Source organism: Megascapheus bottae, chromosome 3 (genome assembly GCF_031878675.1).
Source record: "Megascapheus bottae isolate mThoBot1 chromosome 3, mThoBot2.hap1, whole genome shotgun sequence".
Lineage (NCBI taxonomy): Eukaryota > Metazoa > Chordata > Mammalia > Rodentia > Geomyidae > Megascapheus > Megascapheus bottae.
In genome coordinates, this window is record NC_143511.1 from 86785146 (window position 1) to 86810822 (window position 25677).

A 25677-nucleotide genomic window follows, 5' to 3' on the forward strand; every position below is an offset into this window, starting at 1 on the left:
CCACAGCTCCAGAGCCTGGCCTGGCTGCTCTGGTTCTCAGGGCCCTGTTTTGTGCAGAGACATTTCTTACAGATCTGGCTACCTCACTGGTGACCCTGCTTGGGCCTGTGAGGCTGGCTGAGATGGATTTGTCCCTCATCCTGAAGCTATTAGATGTTCACCTCCCCCTTCCACTGACTTGCCTTTACCTGAATAACGTCTTGCTTCACAAAAAACTACCCTGAGTTTAGGGCTGTAGCGAAACATCACAGTTCTGGATATGGAAGCCTGAAGCGGGTCAACAGTCTCCATTTCTCCCAGAGGCTGTAGGGCAGACTGTACTTGGCCTTGGCCAGCTTCTAGAAGCTTCCTGCTGTCCTCAACTGGAGATAGGGCATCACTTACAATCATCACACCAGACTTCTGCTCTGTTGGCCGACTGTGCTCTGCCTGGGACCTGGAACACTGCCTAGAGGGACCTGGTTATAATCCAGGATTCTGCCAACACCAGTAGCTCATACCTGTAATTCTAGCTATTTAGGAGGCTGAGATTCGAGGATTGAGATGCCGGGGCAGGAAAGTTTCTGAGATTCTTATTTCCCATCAACTACCAAAGAGCTGGAAGTGGAGCTGTGGCTCCAGTGGTAGCACACTAGCCCTGAGCAATAAAAGGGTCTTGTCCTTAAATTCAAGCCCCAGGACCCACCCAGGATCCCTTCTCAGGATCCTTGATTGAATCACTAAGGCTCACCCCTCAGGTCCTGCAGGTCAGTACCTGGTGTGTTTGGTAGGGGGCTTGATAATTCCGCCTTGCTTTGAAGGCTCCCTGTTTTCTCTGCTCGTGGGAACTGTGTGGTCTAGCTCCTGGGGGTAAGAGGAGGGGGAGGCCAAGTGAGTGACTCATAGGGAGTGTTTAGCACACACTACCTGGTCCTGGTTCATCCTGCCTCTTACCCGCGTTGTTGTGTCTTAAAGCGGGGGAGTGTGAGGGCCGTGTTTAAGATTCGTTATTGTTATTATTATTTTTCCAGTCCTGGGCTTGGGCTCAGGGCCTGGGCGCTGTCCTTGGACGTTCTCAAGGCTGGAGCTCTACCCCTTGAGCCTCAGCACCACTTCCGAAGAACGGAACCCAGGGCTCTGTGCATGCCAGGCAAGCGCTCTACCCCGAGGTCGAACTCCGGGCGCCAGGATTTGTGATTTTCATTCCTTAGTTAAGTTATTTTGCCGGTCGTGACACTGGGCCTCCGGGCCTGGGCACTGAGCCCTCCAGCCTGCCCGTGAGCCAAGCCCCGGGTCTCGTTCTCTGGCGGTTAACTGGAGATAGGAGTCTCGGGTTCGCCAGCGGCCGGGCTGGCGGCCTCGGGAGCAGCGAGGTGGCAGGCGTGGGCCCCCGGGTCCGCCACGCACGCCCGGGTTTAGGGTGTGGAACAGGGGGGACCAGGGGCGGGGCCGGCCGGCCTGGGCGGCGGCGCAGGGGGCCCGGGGCGCGGCCCGCCCGCTCCCCCCGCCCGGAGCCTGGACAGGTGCGCGCCCCGATCCCGACCCCGGGCCGGGCCTGCGGAGCCCGGGCGGGCTGCCGAGGAGCCGCCGCCGCCGCCCGCGAGCCTTTGTGTTCGGAAGGGTTTTCCAATCGCCGGGTGGGTAGGAGGCGGCCGCGGGCCGGGCGGCGGCGCGGACCCCGCCGCAGACCCTCCCGAGGGGGGCGAGCCGGCTCCCCCGCGCGGGGCCGCGCGTCCACCCCGCAACAGCCTCGCGGCGCCTGGGAACAATGTATCGGCTCGGCTTCCTCTCCAGCCGCCGCCGGGCGCGCGCGGGGAGGGCGGGGGGCCGCGCCCGCCCGCCCGCCTGCGCCCCGCCCGCCCCCCGCCCCCTCCTTCCGGGCCCCGCCCCGCCCGGGACCCCCGCGGCCCCGGGGCGGCGCGGCAGGGGGCGCTGCGCGGGCGGCGCCGGGCGGCGCGCAGGCGGCGGGGGGCGGGGAGCCGGCGGGCGGGCGGAGGCGGAGGCGGCGGCGGCGACGAGACACCGCGCGGCGGCTCCAGTGAGCGAGCGAGCGGCGAGCAGAGCGAGGAGAGCGAGCGGGAGGAGGAGGAGGAGGAGGAGGAGGCCGCGAGCGCCGCGCCCCGCGCCATCCGCCGCCATCCGCCGCCCCCGCGTCCCGGCCGCCGCCCGACCGCCATCGCCCGGCCCCGAGGCGCGCGCGGAAGCAGACCAGGTGGGCCGGGGCCGGGCGCGGGGCGCGGGGCCGGGCGCGGGGCGGCGGGGCTTTGTCTCCGCGGCCGCCCCGACCTTTGTCCGCGGGCGCGGCAGCCGGGCCGGGCTCGCCATTGTTGTGGCGGCGGCGCGGCCTGGGCGCGCGGCGGGCGGCGGCGGCGGGGGCCGGGGAGCTGCGGGCCGCGGACCCCGCGCCCCCCGCCCCCCCCGCGCCCACCTTCCGGGGCGGGGACCGGAGCCCGGGGGCTGCGGGCGGGGGGCGCGGCGCAGGCCCCGAGGCGGCCCCGGGCCGGAGGCCCCGCGCGTCCCCACCGGGCGGGCTTGGAACGCGGGATCGAGGGCTCCTTTCCAGACCCTGCGCCGGAGATGGGTGCTACCAACCGGGCTGTCGGCGCCCGGGCCTGCAGAGCGGCCTCGCTGCCCCCTCCCCCTCCCCCCGTCCCCCCTCGGAAACGGTGGCCCACTCACGATCTGCTTCAATAAAACGGGAAGCTGGTTTTTCACCCCCCACACCTTTTCTCCGCTCCCTAAGCATCCGTGGACGCCGACCCCGCGTTAGGCAGGAGCAGGCGATTGCATGTCCTCCCCAGGCGACGGCCAGGCTGGAGGAAGTAGTGGGGGCGCCACGGCGCGGCTCGGCGCGTCCTTTGCTAAATGGCTGCCTGGGCGAAGCCCTGCGTGCGGCTGAGACTTTTCCCTGGGATTCTGCACCCAGGTTCGGTGTCCGGGTTTCGATGGAGGAGCCCGCAGTCCGAAGTCGGGGCCTGGTTCGTCCTCTGCCCAGGGCTGCGGTGGGAGGTGGAAATCCTGCTCGCTCTCCTCCCTCCCCGCTCCCCTAAATCCAGCGGATCTGGGCCTTTGGGTCTTCCTGAAGACGGGCTTTGCAACCTCCTAGTGGAACTGAGAAGTTGGAGCAGGGCGCGCGAGAGAGCCAGGCCGTGCCACTGGGGCTCTGTGGTTGCTGCTCTTGCGGCTGTTTTGTAACTGCTGTCCATGGAGGATTGGTGGCTTGTGCCATCTTAGAAGAGAGCCACACTCCACCATGCCACAGGTGCTTCAGGCACCGGTAGGAAGGAGTTCCAGGCTGTGGGGCTGTCCCTCCAGGCCAGGCCTCTGTGGGGAGCAGGAGGAAAGGACCCAATCCTGGGTCCCAGTCTGGTGGTTGCTGCCTACAGCTTGGTTTGTCAGGCATGGTGGCAGCGTCGTCTTACCAGGATCCATCTACAGGAATTGTCTGGGATTCAGGGAGTCATCTCCCAAGCCCAGCTGGTTCTGGCAGAAGTGTCTGTCGGAACCAGCCATCTGTGTTCTGGGTTACTTTTTGCAAGGCTTCAAGCTCCAGCATCTGTAAAATGGGAATCATGCTGGTTGCTGGTGGCTTACACCTGTAATCCTAGCTGCTCAGAAGGCTGAGATGCGAGGATCATGGTTTAAACCAACCATGATCCAAACCAAAAAGCCAACCAAAAAAAGCTAAAGGATCATTTCCGGGCCTCGGGAGCCACCGTGGCAGCCTTGGGGAGGGTTGGGTCCTTGGGAAGCCTCATGAAAGGTGTGTTGTGAGTTTACAAGGTGTAAATGAAGGTTTGTTGCTTTGTTGGTTACTAGTGCTCTGGGTTCCTTTCTCTCCTGGCTCATTTGTCCTGGTTTGTGGAATAGTGATCTCCCTGGTCAGAATTCTTTGTTAATGTTTTGATACCCTGTTCATCACCCAGCGCCCTGGATGCAGCTCAGAGGGAGCGGCACCAAGTAGAAAGGAGCTGGGAAGGACCTCCGCTGGTAAAGGAGGTGCTGGTTCTGGCCTCAGGCCTCTGGGACCAGCCTGCTGGCTTGTTGGTAAACAGCCCTGGAGACCCTCTGGATGGAGGGCACAGAGAGGCTCTGAGGTCTGGAAGATTTATCCTTTTATTTGGCATTCTCACAACCATCTTGCTGTTCTTTCATAAAAAGTTCAGTGGCTTCGTCCAGGCTTGGGACTGAGATGCCTTGGCTGGGTCAATGCATTCTCGTGGTGTGGCCAGTCCTTCCCATCTGACCTCTCTGGGCCCTGTCTGGCTCTTGTCTGTTTATGGATGGCACTGTCGGGTTGTAGGAGGCAATCTACTCCTCCCACAGCTCCATCGCAAAGGCTGGCTGCTTGTGCCCCCCCCCCAGGGGGGGGCTGCCCTGGGTCCTCTCCGATGTCCTCCAGGCCTAGATGGGTTAGAAGAAAGCCAGAGAGGGAAGAGCCAGAAGAGCTTGGGAGAGTGGAATTTCAGGAATGGCAGGTCAGAACTGGTTCCTGCATGGTCTGCTTGCCTTGGGTTTGGCTGAGGGATTTCTGTTGTATTTTGCTGTGTGGCCTCTTCTTCCACCTCCATTTGAATTTCAGGTCTCTTTTCTGAAGGGTTATTGTACTTTGAAGTTTTTTTTTTCCCTTTCTTGCTTTGCACAAAGTACTGACTCATGTTGCTTAATGGCTGTGCGCTGGTTCTGTGTCTCATTGTTCTTCTGTTTTAAGATGGATCCTTTTTGCATAGGTTTCTATTTCAAACCAGAGTAGGCCAGAAGGACCAATGCATATATTTCTAAATTACTGTTGAGGGGATGGATCTTGCCCTAGGTAGGCTGGATCTTAGAGCAGTGAAGTTTCCTTTGCAAAACTGTTGGGTTCTGCATGTTGACTCTTTTATTTTTTTCCTTTGCCAGTCCTGGACTTGAACTCAGGCCTGAGCACTGTCCTTGGACTTTCTCAAGGCTAGTGCTCTACCACTTAAGCCGCAGGACCACTTCTGGCTTTTTTCTATGTATGTGGCACCAAAGAATCCAACCCAGTCTTTGTGCATGCTAGGCAAGCACTCTACTGTTAGGCCAAATTCCTGGCCCTGACTCTTACTTTTCACACTTAAATTTATTTTTTTGTATAGAAAGGCAAAGCTAGCTAGACCCTAGTCTTTTAAAATCATAGCTCATAGCTTGATTGGCCCCCCCCCTTTTTTTTTTTGCCAGTCCTGGGCTTGAGCTCAGGGCCTGAGCATTATCCTTGGACTTTCTCAAGGCTAAAGCTCTACCACTTGAGCTTCAGCACCACTTCTGGCTTTTTTTCTATGCGGTACCAAGGAATCAAACGCAGGACTTTGTGCATGCTAGACAAGCACTCTACCACTAGGCCAAACTCCCGCGCCTCCCCCTCTTTTTTTTTGTCAAGTTATTTTTTTGCTCAGAGCTGATGCTTGAGCCACACCGCTACTTCCAGCTTTTGGCTGGGTAGTTGGAGATAAGATCCTGGCAGGCTGGGAGTGTGGCTTAGTGGTAGAGTGCTTGCCTAGCATGTATGAAGACCCAGGTTTGATTCCTGAGTACCACATACATAGAAAAAAGCCAGAAAAGGTGCTGTGGCCCAAGTGGTAGAGTTCTAGCCTTGAGAAAGCCCAAGGACAGTGCCCAGGCCCTGAGCTCAAGCCCAGGACTGGCAAAAAAAAAAAAAAAAAAAAGATTCTGGCCAACTTTTCAATTTTTCTTCCCCCAGGCTAGACGGGCATTTTGATCCTCCAATTGCAGCCTCTCGTGTAGCCAGGATTACTGGTGTGAACCACTTGGACCAGATTTGATGATGATGTTAATTGTTTTTTAGGTTTTGGGGTTAGTTCAGCATCTACCTGTTTGTGTCTGCCAGGATGAGGGAATAGAGGTGGAACATGGCTCGCTTTCTGGGGAAAGATGTTATTTACGTGAATGTTCAGGCTCCCAGGTGAGAAGGGCACCTGGGAACCAGCGGCCCTGCCCCTTGGCCACTGGTGATGCTATTGTTTACGCCTGTGGGTGGCACGTGGGAGGTGGTTTGCCTTGGTGACTGGAGCCTGGCACCTTGGTGGTTCTCTGTGCTCAGCCATGCCTGTTGATTTGCCCAAGACTGGAGATGCACTTCCCACAGCTGAAGGTCCATGGCGCCTCCAGGTTGCTGGTGTTGGGCCTGGATTTTGCAGTAGGAAGTGTGTGTTCCAACAGGAAGTCCACCTCAGGTTACCAGCCCTCTTCCTCCATGTTTTCACTTATTGCTTCTGCCACTGATCTTGTCTCTGCAACCCTCTGTCATGTCCTGTTGCAAACCTGCAGCCTCTTTCTCGGCTTGTCTGTGCTGTAGAAGCAGGGCTGTTTTCATTTTCAGTTTACTTGTCCTGCAGAAAATTCTCCTCCAGCTTTCGTTACTTACCAGCCATTGTGCAAAGCCTTTACACTATATTGGAGTCATGTTGAAGCTGAGCACTGGTTACTCTTGCCCCTCATCCTAGCGACTCGGGGAGGCTGAGATCTGAGGATCCTGGTTGGAAGCCAGGCCAGGGCTGGAAAGTTCATGGGACTTTTTTTTTTTCCTGCTGGTTCCAGGGCTTGAACTCAGAGCCTAGGTGCTGTCTCTACCACTTGAGCCACAGCACCAAGTCCAGCTCTTTTGGTAGTTAATTGGCGATAAGTCTTACTGACTGCGTAGGCTGACTTCTGACCATGATCCTCTGATCTCAGCCTCCCGAGTAGGTAGGATTACAGGTGTGAACCACCAGAGCCTGGCTTGGTAGTATGTTTTTGCTCTGTGTCTGTTGTGAGTATCTGTACACACTCCATTACTTATGAGGCCTGACTTTCTGCTTTCCTGTCTTCTGTGTGAGGTCTGGGTGCACAGCACAGGCTGCTTCTCCCCAGGCCCCGCTGTGCAGGCCTGCTCTGCATGCTTCCTGTGGCATAAAACCAGTTTGTTTTTTTGTTTTTTTCTAGTTCTTGTCATCTCCTTTTCCATTTTGTAGCCCGAGGTGGCTTCTGGCTACTCAGTCCTGGTGAAACCCTCCGATGAGTGCCACCTGGGGTCTTCCATTTCATTGACTGGGTCGAATCTGGACAGTTGTCTGTGCTAAACATGAATTATTTTGAGGACAGAGAAGTGCATTCCCACAGGGCAAGAGGTGCTGGGGAACCCTAAATCCAAACATGGCCATTCTCCCCCACAAGTGGCGCCCCCCACCCCCATTGCGCATTCCCCGCCTCCCCCCCTTGGAGACAGGAGTCTCTTGGACTTCTGACTGGACTGGCTTTGAACCGAGATCCTCAGAGCTCATTCTCCCCAGTAGCTAGGATTGCAGGCATGAGCCACTGGTGCTCAGCTCTCCCCTTCCTCCCTCCCCTGGACAGGGTCTTTCTCCTAAGTCCAGACTGGCCTTGAACTCTGGATCCTCCTGCCTCAGCCCCCCCAAGTCCTGTAGGATCACAGAGGTGCCACACCATACCCAGCTTCTGCTTTCCTCCTTCATCTTCTAGGCTGTTAGTTCTTAACATATATGAGGAATAACTGCCATGCCTACCAAATGTATGTACTGTACTTCATTTATCCACGTGTGCCTGCAGGTAAATTTTTTTTCCTTTTTTCTTTTTTGTGCTGACACTAGTGACTCAACCGTTACAATTCTTAACTACTCATGATGCTAAGGTCTGAGAATTGCTTTATATGATAGCCTGACCAGACAAATCTGAGAGATCCTTATTTCTAGTAGCCAGAAAACCTAACATGGAGGTGTGGCTCAAGTGGTAAAGTGCCATGAGCACAAGACTGGGAATTCAAGCCCCATCCATTACTGGCCCAGCTAAAACTGTTCTTTGTTTTTTTTTTTGCCAGTCTTGGGACTTGAACGCAGGGCTTGGGCACTCTCCTTGGGCTAGCATTCTGCCACTTGAGCCACAGTGCCACTTCCAGCTTTTTCTGTGTATATGGTTCTAGGGAATTGAACCTGGGTCCTTGTGCATGTTGGCCGAGCACTCTACTACTAGGTCAAACTCGCAGCTCCTTTTTTTTTTAATGGTAGATTTGCACTCTTGAGTTTGCTTTTTACCACTTGCACCAAGTTGCCAGCTCTAACATCATTTTTTTTTTTTTTGTCAGTCGTGGGGCTTGAACTCAGGGCCTGAACACTGTCATTGGACTTTCCTTAAGGCTGGAGCTCTACTATTGAGCCACAGCACCATTTCCAGCAATTTTTCTTTTTTTTTTTTTGCCAGTCCTGGGCTTGAGCTCAGGGCCTGAGCACTGTCCTTGGACTTTCTCAAGGCTAGAGCTCTACCACTTGAGCCTCAACACCAGTTCTGGCTTTTTTCTATGTATGTGGTACCGAGGAATTGAACCCGGGTCTTCATGCATGCTAGGCAAGCACTTTTACCACTAGGCCAAACTCCCGGCCCTCCAGCAATTTTTCTATGTATGTGGTACCAAGGAATCGAACCCCGGGTCCTCGTGCATGCTAGGCAAGCATTTACCACTAGGCCAGACTCCTGGCCCTAACATCATGTTTTATAGCTGTTTTTATTTGTGGAATTGTGCCATCCCCCTGGCTCAGTGGGCGAGTGGTAAGTGTCAGCGGAGCCTTTGGCCTGCCAGACTCCCGGGCGCTCTGGGCACCAGGGTACTGTGTGTGGGATGTCCTGTGTCAGGAAGGGGCTCTCGGGAGCCCACTGGAGTCAAGGCCAGCTTAGCTTGCCAAGTGGGAGGAGGCATTCTGGAACGTGGAGCAGACTTGGGATATTAGAGCTGGGTTTCTAAATTGGAATCAGACGGGGGCCCTGGGGAGAGTTCCTGGTCGGCCTGCTTTCCCAGCTTAGTGGCTCTTTGAATTTAAACACACCCTGTGTGTGCTGGGGCTCCGGAAACCTGGGTGTTCTCATATCTACAGAATGATGGGGTGGATTGCTGTGGGGCCCGCTGGAAAAGGGGGTCATCCTTTCTCTAGCCCTCTTTGCGAGGCTCCTTTGTGTCTGCCAAAGGTTTTTTTTTTTTTTCTTCTTCTTTTCCCAGCAGGTGGGCAGGTGTTGTTTACATAGGCCCAGAGCTTAAAGAACAGCTCTGTTCCAGGCGGGACAGAAAACAGCCTGTGTGGGAGGGGCAGTCAGTCACTCTTGCCGCGCTGACCTGTCTTTGGGATTGAATGAGCTCAGTGTTCCCAAATCCCTGAGGAGAGCAGACAGTGTTCTGAAACGTAGAGTGAAATGTCCTGGTGTTTGTTTTCATGATAAAAAAATTAATTACATGTGGACTGGGGCACGGAGGCTCATGCTTGTAATCCCAGCTCCTCTGGAAGTAGAGAAGAGGAGGATGGTTTGAAACCATCTCAGGGGATGAGCTGGGTGGGTATGGTGGGGGTACAGCTGTGATCCCAGCTCCTTGGGAGGCACAGGCAGGAAGATCACAGCCCCAGACTGGTCCAGCCAAAAAGTGAGGATCTCCCCCCCCCATTAAAATAATAAAAAGCATAAGTTTGGTCTAGTGGTAGAGTGCTTGCCTAGCATGCATGATGACCCCGGTTCGATTCTTCGGTACCACATATATAGAAAAAGCCAGAAGTGGTGCTGAGGCTCAAGTGGTAGAGTGCTAGCCTTGAGAAAGTCCAAGGACAGTGCTCAGGCCCTGAGCTCAAGCCCAGCACTGGAAAAAAAAAAAAAAAGGCAGAAAGGGCCGCAGACGTTGTTCAAGTGGTAGTATGTTTGCCTGGCTACTTCAAGACTCTGAGTTCAGATGCCAGTATCACCAGAAAAAACAGAATTTGAGAGCCAGGTGCTGGTGGCTCAAGCCTCTAAGGTACTCAGGATGCTGAGATCTGAGAATCAAGGTTCAAAACCAGTTAGGCAAGAATGTCTGTGAAACTGTCACCTCCAATGAATCACCAAAATAACCAGAAGAGGGATCTATGGCTCAAGTGTTAAAGTTGCTAGCCTTGAGCAAAAAAAGCTCAAGTAATCGTGCCCCTGAGTTCAAGCCCCAGGACCAAAATTTAAAAAAAAGTGTGGGGGAAGGCTGGAGTGTGACTTAGTGGTAGAGTGCTTGCCTAGTAGGCATGAAGCCTCAGTACCACATAAACAAAACAAGCCAGAAGTGGCATCATAGCTCAAGTGGTAGAGTGCTAGCTTTGAGCAAAAGAAGCTCAGGGACAGTGCCTAGGCCTTGAGTTCAAGCCCCAGGATAGGCAAAAAAAAAATACTCCTCCAAAACAAAAAAATACAGGTATGCATATTCATTTAACAAAAGAAATGACATGTTTTCTTCTCAGCCTCCAGGTCATTGTGTTTTCCTTTCCTTCTCCAAACACCATAGACTTATGGATCAAGACTTTCCTTCTCTTCTTCTCTCCCCTTCTCCTTTCCTCTTCCCCTCCCCCCTCTTTCCACTCCCTTGGTGGTTTTTTTTGGGCCAACATTGGACTTGAACCCTGGGCCTAGGCATTGTCCCTGAGCTCTTCAGCTCAAGGTTGGTGCTCTACCATGTGAGCCACAGCTACACTTCTTGTTTTCTGGTGGTTAGTTGGAGATAAGCCTCACAGACTTTGGTGTCTAGGCTGGCTTTGAACCATGATTCTTAGATCTCAGCCTCTGAGTAGCTAGGATTATAGGCAAGAGCCTCAGGGAAGCTTCTGTCTCAAGAGTAGATAATTGGGGGCTGGGAGTTTGGCCTAGTGGTTAAAGAGCTTGCCTAGCATGCACGAAGACCCGGGTTCAATTCCTCGGTACCACATACATAGAAAAAAGCCGGAAGTGGTGCTGAGGCTCAAGTGGTAGAGCTCTAGCCTTGAGAAAGTCCAAGGACAGTGCTCAGGCCCTGAGCTCAAGCCCAGGACTGGCAAAAAAAAAAAAAAAAGAGTAGATAATTGCCTCTTGTGAATGAGACCCTAGATTCCATCCCTAGCACTGGAAAAAACAATTGAAAACCCCAAATGGAAGTACATTGTCACAAGGAAATTGGCTTTTTCAAAGATTCACAGGGGAATGTGTTGCATTAACACAAACAGATCCTACTGTTTTTCTGTTGAAATGGGATCTTAATGTGGACCCCAGGCTGGCTTAAAATTCATGATCTTTCTGTCTCAGCTTCCTGAGTGCTGGAATTGTAAGCATGCATCACTGTGCCCACATAGCACACTCTTTAAGCGTTTTAAAAATAGTGAATATTAGGTTTTAAAAAATATTCAATTATATAAAGAAGGAAAGAAAAATAGCTCATGATCTCATGGCCTAGGTGTTCCCAGTAGAGACACTAGAAAATGAGAGGTAGAAAGCTTCTCGGCCTCTCTGGAGAAACCACAGTGAGGATTTTGTGGTTCCTTCCATATAAAGAATGCATATTGGGGCTGGGAGTTTGGCCTAGTGGTAGAGTGCTTGCCTACCATGCACGGAGACCCAGGTTCGATTCCTTGGTACCACATACATAGAAAAGCTGGAACTGGTGTGGCTCAAGTGGTAGAGCTCTAGCCTTAAGGAAAAAGCCCAAGGACAGTACCCAGGCCCTGAGTTCAAGTCCCAGAACTGTCACCAAAAAAAAAAAAAAGAATACACATTGCCCACATGTAGATACTTAACTTATCTTCTTGTACAGGGTCTCTCTGTATAGCCAAGGCTGGTCTTAAATCTGTAATCTTCCAACCTCAGCCTTGAGCGCCAGGATACCAGGTGTCCCCACACTTGGCTCATTTCTCCATAGCAGCTTGGTCACTTCCGCCATCGGGCAGCACATTTTCCCTCTTCTCCATTGGCGCACTTTTTAGGCTGTTGGTAATTTTAGAATATTGCATCGTTTTGGTGAAACTCATCTCAAAAACAATTTGTATGAAAGCAGTCTGTGAAAGTGGTTTGAACTCTGTAGCCTCTTCCTCTAGGGTAGCATTTTGGAAAGCATTCTGACTTCCTTTCCCGAGAACTACCCGTTCATACACAATAGTGCCAGTGAAGCTTCTAGGTGAGGGGGCTTCTGGGTTGGGTGTGGGGGGCCTTTAGCATGTCAGAAAGTGCTGCTCCACTCCCCGAATGCGCGGCCTGGAAGGCTGTCCTGGGTATGACGTCCGGGGACCGTCCTCGTGATGGTGAGGACCAGGTCTTAAGAGAAGGCACTGTGCTCACCTTTGGAGTGTTCCCAGGGGTCAGTCCCACGATCTGCACCCTGCTTGCTTGTGCGTGTGGACGTGCGTCGCAGGCTTGTCCGTTCCTACACCTCATCGTAGTTGCGGGGATTGTTTTGGGCTTGGATTTTGGAGAGGGCACAGTGGAGAGGGCACAGGGAGCACACGGGGATGCTGCGGCCTTTGTCAGGCCAGGCGGGAGGCCAGTCCCCACCCATGCCCAGATCAGCCTCCTGCTCCCATCCCTGTTGGCCGTTGCGTTGGGGCACCTCACCTCCCTGTGCAGGGCCTATGTAGGCAGGAGCATGGGTGGGGAGCAGGGCCCGCCGAGGGGTCAGCAGCCTTCAAGCCCACGGAAGCTCAGTAACCAGTTGCTTCATCTTTTCGAGTCTGTGTTCTGCAGTGTGATACTAGCTAGTGTTGAGAACGTTGTGAGGGTTTTTTTTTTTTTTTTTTTTTTTTTTTGCTAGTTGTGGGGCTTGAATTCAGGGCCTGCGCACTGTCCTTGGGCTTTTCTCAAGGCTGGCACTCTGTCACTTGAGTCACTTCACCACTTCTAGCTTTTTCTATGTATGTGGTACCAAAGAATTGAACCCGGGTCTTTGTGCATGCCAGGCAAGCACTCTACCACTAGGCCCAACTCCCAGCCCTGTCGTGAGGGTTTTGTGAGGTTTTGCTAAGGTGTGTGATGCACCAGACTAAGCAAGAAGGCCCTTGCACAGCAGTAGTTAACAGTGGCATCTGGGTCCAGCGCCCGCCGCGGGGGGCGTTAGGGTTTGGAGGAGAGGCAGGCTATACACTTGGGGCTCGTTTGTTTGCTAGAGGTTGGGGTTTCTAATTGTGTGCGCTGCATGCTCGTGATTCAGCCCAGGCCCTCATCTCCAAAGCTCAGCCACCATAATCGCCAAGGAAGGGTCTGTGCATGGGCCTGTGGATGGGGGTGTTTGTGCTATCTGCCTCTCCGCTGTACACTTTTCAGCAAACAAGGGAGGGCTGCCACCCTACACGGAGTGTCCTGTTCTTGGGGACTGGAAGGTAAATGTCTCAGAAGGAATGGAAGTAGGTGGGCAGAGGCAGCTTATGGCTTCCTCTGCAGATTCACTGGCCACAGCCCTGCTTTGATCTGGTGGGCAGAAGTGGCCTTCTCACTACTGGCACCTTCTGCAGTTGGACTGCCACGAGGGAGTGGAATCTGTCTCAGTGAATTGCTGTAAAGACTGATGGAGTGCCTGGCTGTGTGCTCCAGTCAGGAGTAGGCTCTGTGTTACTCAGTGTACTGTGACTTGACAGCATTGCAGAAAAAGACCAAATGCAGTCGTTTCACCACCCTCCCTGCTCCTCCCATCCTCACAGTTGTTTTCTGTATTTTAACACCCCCATAGGTCATGCCATTGGAGTTTCTATGGAAACCTTCAGGTGGGTAGAAGAGCTTTGATGCCACCCCCAGGCCAGTGCAACCCTTCCTTGGGTTGGGGAGAAAGGCCCCTGCGCCCGCGGCTCACCTGGGAGAACTCCAGTGTTGTGCTGTTGAGGTTCACCCAGGCAGAGAATAGGCTTGATTAGCTGACTAGTGTTGCTCTCCAGAGATCTCAAAGCTTAGGATTTGGGTGTTGACTGGGAGGTTGGGGGATGGGACACGGCTGGCCTGTCCCCACCGAGTGAGCTTGTAAGGGCCCAGGGCTGGCACTGTGTTTATGACTTTAGGGCGGGCTGGGGAAGTGGTGGAACTTGAGAGTGGTGTTTGTGAGGGGGTGAGGGGTAAGATTTGTTTATGAGTAAAGCTTTTGTGATTTTTGGGTGCCCAGATCTATCACTGGGTTTTCAGGCACAGAGAAAAAAATGGTGGATTCTTCAGTAGGGCTGTTATAGCTTTGATGGGAAATCAGCACACAGTTCTGCCCTTTCACCCCTCCTCACCCTTGAGAATCTGGGTTTGTGGGGACTCCCCTCCGTAAATAACCTCCCCCTCCCCCCACCCTGTTCCTGGCTCAGGTGGTGTGGGGGAGCCAGGAAGGACCCAGGTGACCTTGACTTGTTACTTCACCTCTCGGAGGTGGGAGTGGTGAGGACGGCCAAGGCTGCCCTTGAACGAGACTGTGGGAGAGCCAGCGTGGCCTGCTCCTGAGACAGGCTTGGGGCTGCCCCCGAGCTGGGTAGTTTCTGCCTTCTTTGCAGTGCCACTGTTCCAGCAGGTAGGGAGGAGGGTGGGTTTTCGTTTAGAAAAATCGGGTTTGTTGGTGTCCTCAGGCTTTGGAGTTGTCAAGTGTCTTCCTTGCCTTCCTTCTTTCTTTTCCTCCCTCTCTTCCTCTTTACTCTCCTCCCTCTCTTCTTCTCCCTCCTCCCTCCCTCTTTGTTTTGCCAGTCCTGAGGCTTGAACTCAGGGCCTGGGAACTGTCCTTGGGTTTTCCCAAGGCTAGCACTCCACCATTTGAGCCACAGCGCCACTTCTGCCTTTTCTGTTTATGTGTTACTGGGGAATCAAACTCAGGGCTGCGTGCATACTAGGGAAGTACTCTACCACTAGGCTATGCTCCTGGCCCCTTCCTTGCCCCCCCCTCCCTTTTAAACTGTCTTTCAGTTCATTGGACACAAACTAAAATGTGGTTTGGCTGGGCACAGTGGTGTGCGGGTCAGAGAGGAGAAGGATTGCTGCTCAGGGCCAGCCTGGGCAAGAAAACGCTAAGTGTAGTGATGAGTCTGTCACCCCAGCTGTGTGAGAGGTCTAAGTAGGAGGAATCACAGGCTGGCCAGTCAAGCAAAATAATAAGGACCCTATCTGAAAAATCATAAAGTGAAAAGGGCTGGGGGAAGTGGCTGGGTATGTATGTAGCAAGTATAATGGGGATCCTGAGTGCAAAGCCCAGTACCAGCCCTTCCTCAAAACGTAGAAAAGGCTGGGTGCCGTGGCTCATGCCTGTAATCCTAGCTACTCAGGAGGCTGAGATCTGAGGATCGCAGTTCAGAGCCAGCCTGGGCACTAAAGAATGTGAGACTCATCTCCAGTTAACCACTGGGAAACAGGAAGTGGGGCTGAGGCTGAAGGGGTGGGGTGGTAGCCTTGAGCTGAAGAGCTCAAGGACAGTGCCCAGGCCCAGAGTTCAAGCCCCATGACCCACCAAAAAAGAAAAAAAAAAGAATGAAGTTGAACCAAGAGTGTGGCCTAGTGGTAGAGTGCTTGCCTAACATACATAAAGCCCTGGGTTTGATTCCTCAGTAGCTCATAACAAAGAAGGCAGAAGTGGTGCTGTGGCTCAAGTGGCAGAGCACCAGCCTAGCCTTGAGCAAAAAGTGCCCAACGACAGTTCCCAGGCCCTGAGTTCATGCCTCAGGACTGGCAAAAAAAAAGTCAGGTGCGTAGACACCTCAGATTAAACTCTAAAAGGAGTTGCAGTGAAATCAAGGAGGAAAAAGGACCTGGGAATCTGGGAGAAGGCTGGCCAGAGTTGGATTGGCTTGACTATGTATTTTAATTTTTTTTCTGAATGTGTCAGTAGTAACATTGGATACAAAGGAGATGATTTGGGGTTAGAGATAGCTGCTTCATTTAAACACACTGCAGGGTGTGGCATGCACGTGTGGGCGGGGCAGGCGAGGGGAGGGGCATCCTGGCTACTAGAGATCTGTGCCTTGGTTGCTTCACCCTGCCCTTCTGTGCATGCCCTAGAGCCTTCAGTGCTGGCTGGCCTGAGTGGTTTGTGTGAAGTAAGCCAGTTGGTTGTGTCTTGGATCAGGTGTCAGTGGCCCTCGGAGCTGCCCGTGATCTGGTTAGGAATAAATAATCCAATGCTGCCGTGTTCTCTGCTAAATCAGATTTTGCGGGGAGGCCTTGGTTTCAAGCCCTGGCAGAGCCTCTCCCTTGCTAATTCTGTTATTTGGAGGTGGAGGACAATTCCTCTTGTTTGCCAGATCATGTGAAGTTCTGGAGTTGGAGAAGAGCAGTGTGGTCTGTGTCTAGTGGTGTCTCCATCTCCTTGCTGGACTGGCTGCAGGGCCTCTGGGCGGCAGGCTGGTGGCAGTGCCCACAGCTGCGCTGGGGGCCGTGGGCGCTGAGTCAGTGGAGATGAAGTGCCAGCTCCAGCCTCAGTCCCCAGTTCACCCCAGGTCCAGGAGGCGCTGGCAGGGTCTGAGCATTCATGGTGCCCGTGCCTACAGGCTTCAGAGGGGCTTGCCTGAGTGCCGTTTGTTTGCCAGTCCTGGGGCTTGAACTCAGGGCCTGAACACTGTCCTTGGACACTTTTTGCTCAAGGCTAGTGCTCTGCCACTTGAACCACAGTGCTACTTACAGCTTTTTGTGTGTTTATGGTACAGGGAATTGAACCCAGGGCTTTGTGCGTGCTAGGCCAGCACTCTACCGTTAGCCTCTAGTTTCAGGTTTTTTGCCTTTATTTTTTGTTGCTGTTCTGGGACTTGAATTCTGGGCCTTGGTGCTGTCCCTGAGCCCGTCTACTCAAGGTTAGTGTTCTACCACTTGATCCACAGCTGTGTTTCTGCCTTTTTTTTTTTTGGTGGATTATTGGAGATAAGAGGCCCCCAGACCTTTCCTGCATAGGCTGACTTCAAACTGTGATCCTCAGATCTCTGCCTCCTGGGTAGCTAGGATTACAGGTGTGACCCACCAGTGCCTAGCTACCTGACAGGGTTCTTGCTTTTGACTTGGTGATGGTGACTTTGGTCCAGTGATTTACCTTTAGTGAGCCATTGGAATACGAATGCTTTTCTATCAGTGGCTTCTCTTTTTTAGATCTCTATTCAGACAATCTTTTTAATTTTTTTGTCCGTCGGTCGTGGGGCTTGAACTCTGGACCTGGGCACTGTCCTTGAATGCTTTTTGCTAAAGGCAAGAGTTCTAGCGCTTGAGCCATAGCACCACTTTCGTTTTTTTCTGAGTGTGTGGTATTGAGGAATTGAACCCTGGGCTTCTTGTAAGCAGAGTGAGCCTTCTACCACTAGCCTATGCTCCCGCCCTACAGCGTTATTTTTTGTTTTCAGGTAAGTGGCTTCCTGTGTAGTTCAGGCTGCTTTTGAGTGGCTCCTTCTCCTCAGGTTCCTGAATGACAGGAGTGCAGGTGTGTGCTGTGGTACCTGGCTCCGAGTACTTAAATTATTCATTCAGTTGCTTCATGCTTTCCTTCCTAGGCCGCCACGCCAGGCAGTTTGAATTTCTTCTTTGATTCAAAAGTTTCTTGGAGGTGGGGAGCAGAGCTTATTGGTAACACGCTTGCCAGGGTGTGGAGCTCTGGGGCCCATCACTAGCATTTCCTGTTACTCCCCACAAAAAGTTCACTTATGGAGCTTTATATTTTCAGACTACTAGAGCTATTTTGGTTGTACTTTCAGTGTCTTATTTTTAAGTACTGTGGTCAGAGAGTTTTGCTTTTCAGAATTTGGGATTTTCCTTGAGTCGTATACATCGCCTTATGGCTTGTCTCCCCGAATGTCTAAAATTCCCTTTTTTGCTCTACTCATACTCTTGTGTCCAGTTTCTTTAGTGTTTCATCCGTGTAGTGTGGTTTTTTTTTTTTTTGTTGTTGTTGTTCTTTTGGTGCCAGAACCGGGGCTTGAGCTCAGGGCCTGGGTACTGTCTCAGTTTCTGTGCTCAGGCTAGTGCTCTACCATTTGAGCCATGGCTCCATTTTCTGACCTTGGGCTGTTAATTGGCGGTAGGAATTTCAGGAATTTTCCTGCTTGCTTGCTGGCTGGGCTGACTTCAAATATTGATCCTCAGATCTCAGCCTCCTGAGCTAGGATTTCAGGTGTGAACCATGGTGCCTGGTTGATGTAGTTTTGTGTTTAATTGGGCTTTTTTTTGGATACATACATATATATTATGTATATATATGTATATGATTTCAGGCCTGGGTGCTGTTCCTGAGCTCTTTTGCTCAAAGCTAGTGCTCTACTCTACCACTTAATGAGCCACATCGCCATTTCAGGTTTTTGTGGTTAATTGGAGATAAGTCTCTGAGACTTTCCTATCTAGGTTGATTTTGAACCAACCTAGCTTCGAGCAAGCTAGGCAAGCACTCCTACCAGTAGATCAAATCCCTACCTGTTTTTGTTAGTTTGTTTTGGGGTCATAGGGCTTTAACTCTGGGCCTGGGCACTGTCCCTGAGTTCTTCAGCTTAAGGCTACCGCCCCACCAGCCTCAGTGCCCAGTTCACCCATTTTTCCAGGGGTTAATTGGAGGTAAGTGTCTCAATTCTTTAGTGCCAGGGGTGGTTTTGAACCAGGATCCTTAGATCTCAGCCTCCTGAGTAGCTAGGCTTACAGGACTAAGCCACTGCGCCCGGCTTTTTTTTTTTTTTTTTTAAACACAAGTCAGATAAAGAGTACATTTTCTTTTTGGACAATGTCATTCCTTCCTTTACTGTCTCCTAGTTTTTCTCTCCCATCCCTACCCACAAGTTGTATGGTTTATTTTCAAAATAGTACCATTGGGGCCGGGAGTTTGGCCTAGTGGTAGAGTGCTTGCCTAGCATGCATGAAGACCCAGGTTCAAGTCCTTGGTACCAGTTATATAGAAAAGGCCACTCAAATACTAGAACCCTAGCCTTGAGAAAGCCCAAAGACAGTGCTCAGGCCCTGAGTTCATGCCCCAAGATGGGCAAAAATAAAAAAGTTCAGTCAAAATAGTACCATTGCTGTGTTTGTTGCTCTTTTGTCTCTGCATTTTTTGCTTCCTCTTATACTCCCAAACCCATTTAAAAGAACAAAAATAAAATAAAAACAGCAAAAAAGAAAAAAAAACCCTCTTGTTTTCATTTTCTGGAGTTGATTTCAATAAATATTATTTTGTATGATCAGATGCCATTAATGTTCTTACTCAGGCCTTGTGACACAGGCACATGTTGAGCTCCCGCTGGGCTAGCAGGTGGCAGGCAGGCCTGTGGCAGTGTTCTGGTGGTGGTATTCTTGGAGGGCCTGCCTGCTTGCAGTGATGTGCTGTCCTGCACATGTGTGCCAGCCCTTGGCACCATGAAGATGCCACTTCTCCCCAGCTTGACCTGGAGCCCTGAAACTCCAGCCACATCCCAGAAGGCTTTGCCGTTCTGATTGGTATTCTCTTTGGAAACTGATACAATGATTTAGAAAGTTATTTGAAAACGCAAAGGATCTGGAATAATTCTGTGAAGAGTGAAGAATTAAAAGACAACTGCCCAAAGACATCTCCCAGCAGGTGTCAGGCTGTGCTGTAGTCACAGAGCGTGGGCAGTGTGGTGTGGGCTGAGGACAAGTGCTGGTGAGTGGACCAGGCCTGCCTTCAGGCAGATTCAGCATTTCCTTTAGACAGGTACTAACTACGTGGGAAAGAGAGTCTTCCACGCAGGTGCCTGGGGAATTGGATTCTCCATAGGGGCAAAAAGGAATCTTCCACCACAAATTTTATCAAAACTCATTTTTAGCCAGATTATAAGGTAAACTTTGTAGAAGAAAATCTGGAAAATAATGTTTACTGTGTCGGCGAAAGAAAAAGGACCCAGGAAGTGCTAACCCAAATGAGAAAACCCTGTGATGATCTCGAGGGGGGAGTTTTATCATTTTGTCTTGACTTGGTTAGTTGAGGCTTGGAGTTTGAGAAGTTGGCTGGCTCTGTTTATTGCCTTTATACTTGTCCATGACATTGCCTGTGCACACCTCATTACCAGCCACGGAGCAAGTGGAAAAAGAGGTACAACTAGGGGCCAGGAGTGTGGCCTAGTGGTAGAGTGCTTGCCTAGCATGCAGGAAGACTGGGCTTCGATTCCTTAGTACCACATACGTAGAAAAAACTGAAAGTGGTGCTGTGGCTCAAGTGGTAGAGCTCTAGCCTTGAGAAAGTCCAAGAACAGAGCTCAGGCCTGAGTTCAAGTCACAGGACTAGCCAAAAAGAAAAAAAGGGAGGGGGCCACCTCTAGTGAGCAAAGACCTCCTGCTAGGTCCCACCTCCTCCCAGTGATGCCACCCTGGGGTCCGAGCCTTTACCTTCTAGTCCTTTCTAACGTTGTGGATCCTTGGCCCAGGAGTTGTACCGTAAGTCCAGCCACTGGCCCCTGTGCACCAAGTGCTGTGGGCTGCCATGTGGGAGGGGCCGGCCCTTCAGCCCGTCCTCAGCCATCTTCTGCACACTTGCTTTAGCTTCCTATGGGCAGAGGTATGTGCCAGCCTTCTGTCTCAGGTGTGTTTCCCTGGCAGTCACAGGGCAGCTGGCTGCTTAGTGGTTTGGAATTAGAGCTCTGCAGGCAGCCAGCTTCTGCTGGATTCCAAGGTGGCTACAAAGTGACTACAAGAGAGCATGGCTCAGGGCGCTAAGGGCACTTTGTGTCCTTGGCTGAGCAGAGGCCAGCATGCCTAGCTCTGTGTCTGCTTTTCCTTCACTCTTGCCCTAGCCCTGGGGCCTTTGATTTTCTCCAGACATCTCTTTTTGTACTGTTGTGGGGGTTCCCATGAGGCACCTGGCAGCTCATGCCCTGAGCCAGAGGCTGTGGCTCTGCAGGACCCGAGCATCCTCGCCACCCCCCCGGGGCGGCTCCTGCTCTTCACCTTCTGAGGGGCCGTCTGTATTCTGAAGTTCTTCCTTTGTATTCTTCAGAAGGTTTTGGAAAGGTGCGCTCTGTGCCTGCAGTCCTGCCATGTTTAAGCAGAACCTCCCCTCCCCTCAACCTCTGTTCTGAGTGGATGGCATTAGCGTGTGTGTGTGTGTGTTCATTCGTGCTCACCTTCATGCACAAATAGCCATTGCCTACACTTGGGCATTGGAGTGTTTTCCTTACATTCTCCTTTTTGCCACTTCCCACCTGTTGGCCTGCTAGGCGAGGACACATACAGTGTGATTTAGTGGCTTCTGGGGCCCGAAGAAGAAAGGGGAGGCCCAGAGGAAAGGCCTCATGGGCTCTAGGTCACTGCCACACTCCCTGGCAAGTCTGGGCAGGAAGCGTCTCTGTCCTTCCCTCCCTGCCTCTGGACAAGGGAGCCAGCTGCAGGTGTGGTGTCCGTCATGGCTCTTGAGCCTCCGTGCGCGGGCCCTGATGCAGGTGTGGTGTCCGTCATGGCTCTTGAGCCTCCGTGCGCGGGCCCTGATGCAGGGGCACTGTCACCTCTCACTTCACCACGGTGGCCTCTGGCCTGCCATTTTCTCTGTTTGGATCTGGTGTAGAGAAACTGGTGTCTGCAGCAAGGTTTGTCCTCTGCCGCGCCTGTGCCCTAGAGGCTTCTCCAGGACGGTGCTTGTGGATGGTGGGAGCTAGGACTGACCTTGTATGCACTTCTTCTTTAATCGTATTTTATCGTTGGGGTAATGTAGAGGGGCTGCAGTTACACTCATCAGGTAGTGGGCACGTTACTTCTCGAACATTGATAACCCTTCTCATGTTTTTGTCACCTTTTTCTCCCCCCGTCCCCTGGTATGCCCTTCTGTGTGAGGGGACCCAGTGAGACCCTGTGAGACCTCTGTGAGGACACGGACCTGAGAATGTGGACAGGAAAGTTGTTTTTTTGCCAGAGGGAGAAGTCGGCTAGCCTGAGCCCTGTTGTTGGCTGTGTGCCAGATTCCAGCCTGCTGCAGGTGATGTCATCCTATGGAGAGGCCTCTGGGTGTAAACAAAGTTGCAGCTGGGCCCTGGGACAGCTGCAGCTGCTTGGATGTGCCCCCTGAGTGTATGCCTGGCCTCTCTGCCCTCTCTCTAAGCTTTCTATGGCTATTTCATGCTTTATGGTCATTAGAAAAAATTGGAACTGGTGGGCTTGGAATGTGGCTTACTGGTAGAGTTCTTACCTAGCATGTATGAAGACTTGGGTTCGACCCCTCAGTACCACCTACATAAAAAAGGTCAGAAGTGGTTCTGTGGATCAAGTGGTAGAATGCTAGCCTGGAACAAAAAAAAAAAAAAAAAAAATGAAGCTTAGGGACCGTTCCCAGGCCCTGCGTTCAAACCCCAGGACTGGCAAAAACAAAAACTAGAAACAGAAGAGAATGGGTGAAGCCACTAAGACACCTTGGTGAGGCCCCCAGAGTCAAATGCTGCGCAGGAGCAAGATCTCGTGGTACCTGGAGCTGCTTTAAAGGCGTTGTGTTTCTTTAAGCTTTGTAGGTTTTCTGTATCACACGTATGTATTCTTTTTGTTACCAAAACATGCAAAAGCAAGAATGTGAAAAAGCAAGCAGGACTGGGCTGTGCACTTCCGCGTCTGTCTGTGGTATGTGCGCGGCAGCCACGCCTGTCATCCCACCCCAGGAGGGAGCCTTGGAGCTGGCGTTGTTTAAAGTATAGTCTTCGGTGGAGCGCTGGTCTCCCAGAACTTCTTGAATTGTGGGGTGCTTCTGCCTCGGGGGGATTAGGGAGACCATCGGGAGTCTGAACATCCCTTTCTTGGTCCTCCTGGTTCTGAATCAGTGCCCTTCTTTGGGAATACGCCGGTGCAGGGCTTGTGCCTGGCGCAGGGTGAGGGAAAAGCAGGTGCTGCCAGGCTCAGCATCAGGGGCCCTGAGGGAGGCAGGGCTGCCATGGTGGCATTCAGAGGCTTGGCTGGCTGCACAGGCGGCTGTGGAGCTGAAAATGTGAGGCCCACAGTGGGGCTGGGTAGGGCTGGGAAGGGTGGGGAGGAGCAGGTGGCCCAGGGCTGGAGCCAGTGCTGGGGCAGCTGCTGGACCTCTGAACTCTCCAAGGGTGTGCACTGCTCAAGCGTGCCAGTCTTGAGCTCTTTTTGTTCAAGTCTGAAACTACCACTTGAGCCACAGCTCCACTTCTGACTTGTTTTTTGGACAGTTGTGGGCCTTAAGCTGGGGACCCAGGTTGTTGTTTCTTTTGCTTAAGGCTAGTTAGCACTCTACTCTTTTAAGTCACAGCACCACTTCCAGTTTTCTGGTGATTAATTGGAGATAAGAATCTCACAGACTTTCCTGCCCAAGCTGGTTTTTGAACTACAATCCTCAGATGTCAGCCTCCTGAGTAGCTAGGATTACAGATGTGAGCCACAAAGACTCAGTCCTGGGGCTTTAACTCAGGGCCTGAGCACTGTCCTTGGGCTTTTTCAAGGCTGCAGCTATACCATTTGAGCCACAGCACCACTTCCGGCTTTTTTCTATGTATGTGGTGCCGAGGAATTGAACCCTGGTCTTCATGCATGCTAGGCAAGCACTCTACCACTAGGCCACACTCCCATCTCTCCACACACCCCATTTTTTTTTTTTTTTTAGAGCTAGACAGGGCTGGGCACCAGTGCACTGGGTTAGCAGATCCTTATTCCATACCCAGTACCGTCCAGCTTCCAGAACAAGCAGAGTTCTGCGTGGCTATGTGACTTCCCTGCCCGAGGATGCAACAGCTTAGGTTTAGGTCCTTGTCTGGATGGGTCAGCCCTGACTCCTAGAGAACTGTGAGGCTTCAGAGCCAGGCCCTGCCTCTCCTCACTGCCATGTTAGTCACTGGTGAGGGAGGCCTGAACATTTCCCCACCAAGCACAGCTGGGCTCCCATCCTGCCCATCCTGTAGCATCTCTGGATGCCTCACCTCGTTGGCCTCATCTGCCAGGCTTCTCTTCCCTGTCTGCTTCTGCCTGTAGTCCAGAGGTGAGGGGACTCACGAGTTCCCTTGCTTTCTGTTTGTCTCAGTGGGGTTTTCTAGGAGCACAGCTCTGACCTGAGTGTCATTTGTAATTGCTTTCATGTTGGGCATGGCTGAGCAGTTTACATCCTCTTCCTGCTCATCTTCTGTGCCCAGTGCCATGAGCTCAGGGTCTGTGAGGATTGAGTATTGAAAGTGCCCTAAGCAGAGGGCTTTTAGCAGAAGTCCGTATGATGGAGGACAGATGTACTTACTAATTAATCTCGTGCCCTCTACTCTGTGAAGATTTTGTGTACCCAAAACTTACCCGATGACCACATCTTTACAGGCCTCTCATTGTTTTCCAGGTGTTGGGCTTTGCTGTTTGCCTGGCGATGACCTGGAGGTCCTGGGCCAGCCCACGTGGGGCTTTTGCGTGTGCTCACAGCCATGGCGTGTACCCTACCGGCTGGCTGAGTTTCCTGTGGAGCTCAGCCCAGGGCACACAGTGTGTGCATCCTGAGCTTGGGGGTTGGAAGGTGGTAGCAGATGGTTTTGGCACCCCGTGCTAGAGCTAGGTGACCTGTAGGAAGATGGACGGTTGTGGTGAAAGGGGGCCGTGGGAGGCAGGGTGTGGGGTCACTGCCAGGCAGCCCCGCCCCTGCTGTGCCCAGTCTGGTCTACTCCCTCGCCACCCATCTCCTGAAGTGCAGGCCTGGCCTTGCTATGAGGGCTTATCTGCTGCCCTGCTGGCCCTGTTTAGCACTTAGAGTGGGGTGACCTTGGGCAGGATGCTTTCCTCTGACCCTTCAGTTCTCTCCTCTGTCCAGCAGGCCCAGGGAAGTGTCTTGAGATAAGGTGACTGAGCGAGAGAGTTGGGCACTGCTGGACCACTCCGATGTGATTAGCACGAAAAGTGAAGCCCTCATGGGGCCTGGGGATGACAGGCCAACCCGGATTGTCTGGTCAGTCATCTGACACTGGCTGGTGAAATGAATCCAGTTCCCGGAAACGGCTTTAGATGAAACCGCTTGCAAGGCCTTTCCTTCCCCGTGGAGTACGCTGCCCGCTGTCCGCCTTCTGGAACCTGCCTGGCCTGTGCTGTCTGGGGAGGTGGGGCTTGGGTGGCCTGCCTTGGTTGGCAAGCCTTTCTGGTGGCTTTTGTTCAGCCAAGCCTGCTCTTCCACTGTCTTTGGCTGGCTTTAGTGCCAGAGTATGCAGGCCTGGATTCATTTCTGAATTCATTCCCTCGCTGCGCAGAGCCGGCTCCTGCCTCCCTCACTACACTGTTTCCTCTCAGTCCAGAGCCTTTACTGCTCCTGGCCTGTGGCAGTGCCCTGTGGTAGGGCAGGTAGTGGGGGTGAGAAAACTAGACCCTCTCCTCACCTTCTTCCAGTTTTTTTGTGATTAGATTTTGTTTTGAGTTTAAAAGTTGCTCTGTCACTTACAGAAGGGACAGAGGCAGCGGGAAAGTGGTGGCTGTGAGCCTGCACCTGGATTGTCTAGGCCAGTCCTGTCCCATGGACTCTGGTGAGTCAGGCTCCATGAGCGGGCCCTGACCTGCCCAGAAAGCCTCTGTTGGTTTCCTGATTCCGTTTGGTGTTGGCGAGGCTCTCTTCCTGCCTGGGTCCAGGGCCAGACCAGTCAAGCTTGGGGTACAGTACAGTATGTGTGTGGGGTTACTGGTAGAAACCCAGCTCTTTCTGGAAGCTAGTGCTCCTGGCCTGGACTGGGCAAAGCAGCTGGCAGGCAGAGGAGCAGATGGGTGTGGACTTGGGCCTGGCCCCAGGCATGGCACAGCTCCAGACAGACAGGCAGCAGGGGAAGTCAGAGTGATTGTTTTTGTTTTGGAGTTGTGTCCAGTGGAGTTTGACTGGAGGAGATAACTTTTGAATGTCCTAAACAGGTGTCCATAGTTTCCTTAGGGATAGGCTTCACAGTACTTGTGTGTGGGCCTTGTGGGCTGGGCCCTGGGTCTGGAGGGACCCCTGCTTGTGAGGTCTGTACCTGGTACCTGTGCATGGTTGGAAGGGACAGGGGCTAGGCCCTCCCCTAGGGCTCTGGTTTC

General features: G+C 52.7%; 1 protein-coding gene across 1 annotated transcript in view; it reads left to right on the top strand.

Moving 5' to 3' along the window:
• Nucleotides 1–2025: 2025 nt before the first annotated feature.
• Prrc2b (proline rich coiled-coil 2B) overlaps nt 2026–25677 on the top strand; it is a 76933-nt gene continuing 53281 nt past the window's right edge. The window contains exon 1 of the mRNA XM_090330840.1: nt 2026–2191. The gene's annotated coding sequence lies outside the window, so the exon portion shown is untranslated. The remainder of the gene's footprint in view (nt 2192–25677) is intronic.